Source organism: Pelophylax lessonae, assembly GCF_965119305.1.
Source record: "Pelophylax lessonae genome assembly, chromosome: 2".
In the NCBI taxonomy this organism is placed as follows: Eukaryota; Metazoa; Chordata; class Amphibia; order Anura; family Ranidae; genus Pelophylax; species Pelophylax lessonae.
This window is the reverse complement of record NC_138769.1, coordinates 427702180-427708179: the sequence shown is the minus strand read 5'-3', so window position 1 is coordinate 427708179 and position 6000 is coordinate 427702180. Positions and strand designations below refer to the sequence as shown.

Below are 6000 nucleotides of genomic sequence, written 5' to 3'. Positions count from 1 at the left end.
GGACTTCTGCGCATGTGCTGGCACAAAGTTCTGAAGTTGCGGGAAGGTATGCTGGACCTTTAGAGTGCATGCTCCAGTGATGTAGTGAATATCTTCTAAACGGTGCAGGCTTAGGAGATATTTATTTTATCTACAGGTTAGCCTTATTATAGGCTTACCTGTAGGTAAAAATCACAAAGTGGGCTTTACTACTGCTTTAAAGCGGAGTTCCACCCTGGAATTTTTTTTTTTTTAAAAAATACCCCCGGGACAGTCAGGGCTAGTGCATTCCACAATGGCTAGCCTCTGATCTGTCCCGGATTGCACTTACCTGTTCGGACAAATACTTACCTTGAAAAAGTCTTGTCCAATGCTGCCATCTCAGGTGTGGGCAGCTTGAAGCCAGCGCGATCCTCTTCGGCGTCCTCTTCCGCCTTCTTTGGTCCCACGATGCCCTGCGCCGGCCCCGCCGTCACTTCCGGGGCATGCCCAGAAGCTGTTTAGAAGGGGATGACGCGCGCGCACCGGAACTGACGTCAGGGTCGGTGCAGGCGCAATGATTCCTGGGAGCGATGACGTTCAGCTCCCAGGAATCATTGCAGAGCCAGAAGGTGACAACGGGCTGCGGCCGAGGAAGGAGGAAGAAGGAAGTAAGGTAAGTATATTTTCTTCGCTACGAGGTAAGTAAAAAAAAAAAAATGCGATTAGCCATTTGTTTTTCAGGTGACCCGGAGCAAGAAGATGGAGGTAAGTATAAAAATAGGGTGGAACTCCACTTTAACTAAACAAGCTAAAGCTAATTGGTTACTATGCTCAGGCGCTCCAGTTCTCTAAATCCTGCCCAATATATTTAGGGCCATTCAGATTTAGGTCATTTCACCTCACAGGCGTCCTAACTTTCACTAGCATCTCACTCCTACTGTGACGGAATACTCCTCTGCTCAAGGGTCACATGACTGTGTCGTGACTCCTCCCCCCCAAACCTGTGCCTTTCTACCGCTAGCGGCTCGTCTGTCACATGACCGTCCCCACCCACAGCCTCACTCTCTGCTGACACTACACAACTATCAACAGCAGTCACGTGTACGGCGCGCCGTCCTATTGGCTGAAGTGCCCTCTGCTCTCGGCCGCAGGACCGCCCCTTGCCCCAGACGTGATGGGGTGGTGACGTTCGGGATGTTGTTTCTGCTGGAGTTGCGGCGGAGAGGAGCCGGCGGCTGTGCAGGTATGGAGGAGAGGGGGCTCGGGGATACAGCTATAGGAGATATATATGTGTGCGTTCTCCACAGAGACACTCATTCATATTTACCAACATTAGCGCCACCTTACTCACTGAGCCTCAGCGTTATACACACCATTAGCTGTATAGTGAACCTGAGCGGCATCCTATGTTCATGGTACATGTATGGAATTTCATCCTGGTGATATAGGTGACCTGGCAATGACATACACTAATCTCTCCATCTTTTATACTAGATCCCTGTACCACTCTACAAGACCAGCGGGAGGAGCATGTTCAGGGACCAGGTAAGGCCTCATCCACTGCACATCACAGTGATCACACATATATTCACACACTCACCGGACACTTTTTATTAGGTACCCCTTTCTTGTACCGGGTTGGACCCCCTTTTATGCCTTCAGAACTGCCTTATTTTCTAGTGGCATAGATTCAACAAGGTGTTAGAAACATTCCTCAGAGATTTTGGTCCATATTGACATGATAGCATCACACAGTTCCTGCAGATTTGTCGGCTACACATTCATGATGTGAATTACCCGTTCCACCACATCCCAAAGGTGCTCTATTGGATTGAGATCTGGTGAGTGTGGAGGCCATTGGAGTACAGTGACCTCATTGTCATCCCAAAGGTGCTCTATTAGATGGAGATCTGGTGAGTGTGGAGGCCATTGGAGTACAGTGACCTCCATGTCATCCCAAAGGTGCTCTATTGGATTGAGATCTGGTGAGTGAGGAGGCCATTGGAGTACAGTGACCTCATTGTCATCCCAAAGGTGCTCTATTAGATGGAGATCTGGTGACTGTGGAGGCCATTGGAGTATAGTGACCTCATTGTCATCCCAAAGGTGCTCTATTAGATGGAGATCTGGTGACTGTGGAGGCCATTGGAGTACAGTGACCTCATTGTCATCCCAAAGGTGCTCTATTGGATTGAGATCTGGTGAGTGTGGAGGCCATTGGAGTACAGTGACCTCATTGTCATCCTAAAGGTGCTCTATTGGATTGAGATCTGGTGACTGTGGAGGCCATTGGAGTGCAGTGACCTCATTGTCATCCCAAAGGTGCTCTATTAGATTGAGATCTGGTGACTGTGGAGACCATTGGAGTACAGTGACCTCATTGTCATCCCAAAGGTGCTCTATCACTCACTGGAGTGTTGGATGGGGGGGGGGCGTGGCTGGTTCCTTCTCTCTGCCGCATGCTGAGAGGCTGAGCCAGCTGCCGGTCAATGCATCTAGGTGGATCCCAACATCAAAGGCAGGGTCTCTCCAGACCGGCTGAGAGATTGCAGCTAACAAAGGACTTTAGCCCTACTTCTTCTTTAATCTTAAGGAAAGTTTACTCTCTGAATTGTATTCATCATTTTTTATGAGTGGCTTTATAAGAAAGGCAGGTTCCAACTGCAGGACCTAGACACTATACCTTGCCTTTATTTAACCCCGAATGTTAGGTGTAGGCAAGGATGGCGGTGGTGGGGGGACTAACCATTTCCGGCCCATGGCCTATCTGGGGTACATGTAAAAACCTGCATTTTGTTGGTAGAAAATTGCTTAAAACTCCCAGACATTATATATTTTCTGAAAGTGAATGCCCTATAGAATACAATTTTTTTATTTTTTATGTTGCACAGTAATTGCACAGCTGTTTATCAAAACGCAAACTCTCAGGAAAAAAAAAAGCCTGATCTCTCCTCTGCCCTACAGTGCAGCAGATTAAACACAGATTGGTCTGATCGGCTGCTTCTCTGGCCGGTGACTGCCAGTATACAAAAAACTGAAACTGTAAGTGCCAAAATCCTTGTTGCTTCCAGTTTCATACACCATAGAGAAAATCAGAGAAAGGCTGTTCCTTCTCTATGGTAAGCTGGCCCGACTGCCCCCAGTGGCCCCGAGCTCCCTGGTGGGAGTAGAGAGCATGGGAACAGTGGCAGAAGGAGTGGCTTCCTTCCACTCCCTGTAAAAGTGATCAGGCGGTTATATAGCCACTTTGATCCCTTTTACAAAAACAAAAATTGCCAGCAGAAAATTTTAAAACCAGGATTATGACGGCAGCCACAGCCATGATCCTGGTATAACCATTTAAACCCAAGGATTTACGGGTATGTCCTAATGTTGGAAGTGGTAATTCCAAGCTGCCACACATGTCCGTAAATCCAACATCCCTTGTTTGTGCTGGATCACCCCCAACACAGTGATGGCTCTCATCACTCTTTACAATCAGGGGTTAGTGAGGTGGAATTTCAGTCACTGTGACAAGGAATCAGTGATTCCATGCCTGGGAATCTCATGTAATGCCTCGAGCAATCCAAACTTGTAAAGGGCCGGAATGAAAGGGTTAAACAGTTGCATTAATAGAGAATAATTATTTACAGTTCACCCCAATATTATTGTGGGTTTTTTTTTTCTGTATAATTAAAGGCAATTTTGTTTTTTTTGGATAGAGTGGAGAGGGATTGATACCCCTGTCAGGTTTTTGTTATTGCTGTCTGTGCACTGTTCGGGAGATTCACCCTCTATATTTGTTCTGTTTACTGTTATCAGTGAAAGTAAAAGAAAATCACAAATTTTGGTTTGTCCCCAGAACAGTAATAAAGAAGAACTCTTCCAATGGGGAAACTCGTTCTGGTAACCTGGGGGTCCCCAAAGGATTCCTCTCACTTCCTGTTTGGCTACGGGACAAAGAGTAAAGGGAAATCTCCGAAATGGGACACAGATGGTGGGAAAAAAGAAATCTGATGGGTTATAACCCTCACTTGCTTTATCCAAAATGAAAAAAATGTTGACCTATAGTTCTACTTTATTGTTTTAGGCAATGTAAGCATTCTTGCATCATTCTTGTCTGTGTGCAACATTTCCAGCCCTCACCAGCAATCACACACACATTATGTAGGGAAAGAGGATCAGAAACTTGCATTATGCAGAACCTAAAAAAAAAATAATAATAATACTGATAAAGAACTTTTGGGGTAGAAGTTGCTCTCTATTGCTCTAACAGTTGAAATATAAAAGTCAGTTCTGGTGACATGGTCTCTCTGGCTTTAATATCTGCAGTCTCTCTGCTGGATCGGGTGTGCAGGAAAAGGAGTTGTGACCGATCTGTATTTCTTGATCTGCGTACTTTATGCAGGTCAGTTTAAGGCAGAGGGTCAGCATTCCCCCTGTTCTAAAAAAATGAGTGGACTGGCTATTGTCAGTGGAAGCTCTCATTTGTCTCTTAGGAAATGGTTTTCTTTAATATCTGAGAAAGAATAGTATCTGATTTGTCAAATACGGATTCTTAAAGGTTTATTTTAGAACTGTATATTTCAGGGCTCAATAGCTAAAATCAGACCAGGCGACTAGATTGCCCAATGTACATGGTAGTTGCCTCATACTTTGAGTAGCGCTGCCTTTACTACTGTAGCATGTGATGCATGTTTTAAATTGGGAGTTTTACAACCTTTCCCCCAGTCATATGCTGGCAGATTATAGTGGTTACAGCTGAACTCCAGGTTGCTGTCCAATTTTTGCTTTCCTAGATCCCCCTTCCCATGCTCATGCTGCTGTAAATTCTTTTTTTTTTTTTTTTTCCACGTTCAATCATTTTTATTAAAAAGATAAACCATACAGACAGTCTTCCATATAACGGACATCACTTCATGCAGGAGTTTAATTAAAGTGATTGTAAAGTCTTGTTTTTTTTTTTTTTTTTTTCTCAATAAAAAAACAAACAAACATGTTATACTTCCTTCCTCTGTGTAGTTGGTTTTGCACAGAGCAGCCCAGATCTCAGGTCCCTCTTCGGCTCTCCTGGCCCCTCCCTCCCTTTGAGTGCCCCCACAGCAAGCAACTTGCTATAGGAGCACCTAAGCTGAATCACAGCTCCGTATTTCCATTCGGACACAGAGCTAAGGTTTTGCCCCACCCCCTCTCTTTCCTGATTGTCCAGCTGACTTTGACAGCAGCAGGAGCCAATGGCACCGCTGCTGTGTCTTAGCCAATAAGGAGGGGAGTCCTGAATGGCTGAGACAGTCGTGGACATCACTGGATCTAGAGGAGGCTCAGGTAAGTATCGGGAGGCTAAGGGGAGCTGCTGCACACAGGTTTTTTTAACTTTATGCATAGAATGCATTAAGATAAAAAACCTTTTGACTTTACAACCCCTTTAAATGTATTGCTACATTAGAGCAAAGGTTACTGATGCTATAAACTGCCTGCATAAGGCCAAGGGGATTGGGCCTAATGAGCAGAGCAAATACCAATCATACAGGTCCATCAGATGGTGGTGAAAGACTGCGGATCCTAGGTTTGTGACAGATTTATGGTAAAGATACTGTAGCTTGCAAGTCCTTAGATGTGGTGCCTGCACTAGTTTTTTTTTTTTTTTTTTAAGGCTTTTTGTTTTCTGTTTTTATACCTGGTGATCTGCCAAGCAAGTCAGTAAAGCGCTTGTTACCACCACACTTTATATTCCTGATATGTGCCTGCTGTACTATGTAGTACTTGCATGAGAAAGTATCCTGTTCTCTTTGTATTGTTTCCTTTTGTGTGAAATCAGTGGTGTTCCTGTCAGTCCTCTTGCTTCCTATTTAAAAAAAAAAAAAAAAAAAAAAAAAAAACTGACCACACTAAGCAGGAGAGCACACAATGGTCAGTTCTCTGGCTTTGTTGGGAACTCAGCCTGTTCTCCAATAATCAGACTTGTTCTGGCACGCCTCCCTTGCAAAGCCATTCACTACGAAGCTCATTGTGCTGCTGCTTCTCCTCCCCCAGCTCTTTTGTAGCTGAGATTACTTATAA

General features: G+C 44.8%; 1 protein-coding gene across 1 annotated transcript in view; it reads left to right on the top strand.

Moving 5' to 3' along the window:
• Positions 1-1423: 1423 nt before the first annotated feature.
• Positions 1424-6000, top strand: part of RAB9A (RAB9A, member RAS oncogene family) — a 49781-nt gene continuing 45204 nt past the window's right edge. The window contains exon 1 of the mRNA XM_082245223.1: positions 1424-1506. The gene's annotated coding sequence lies outside the window, so the exon portion shown is untranslated. The remainder of the gene's footprint in view (positions 1507-6000) is intronic.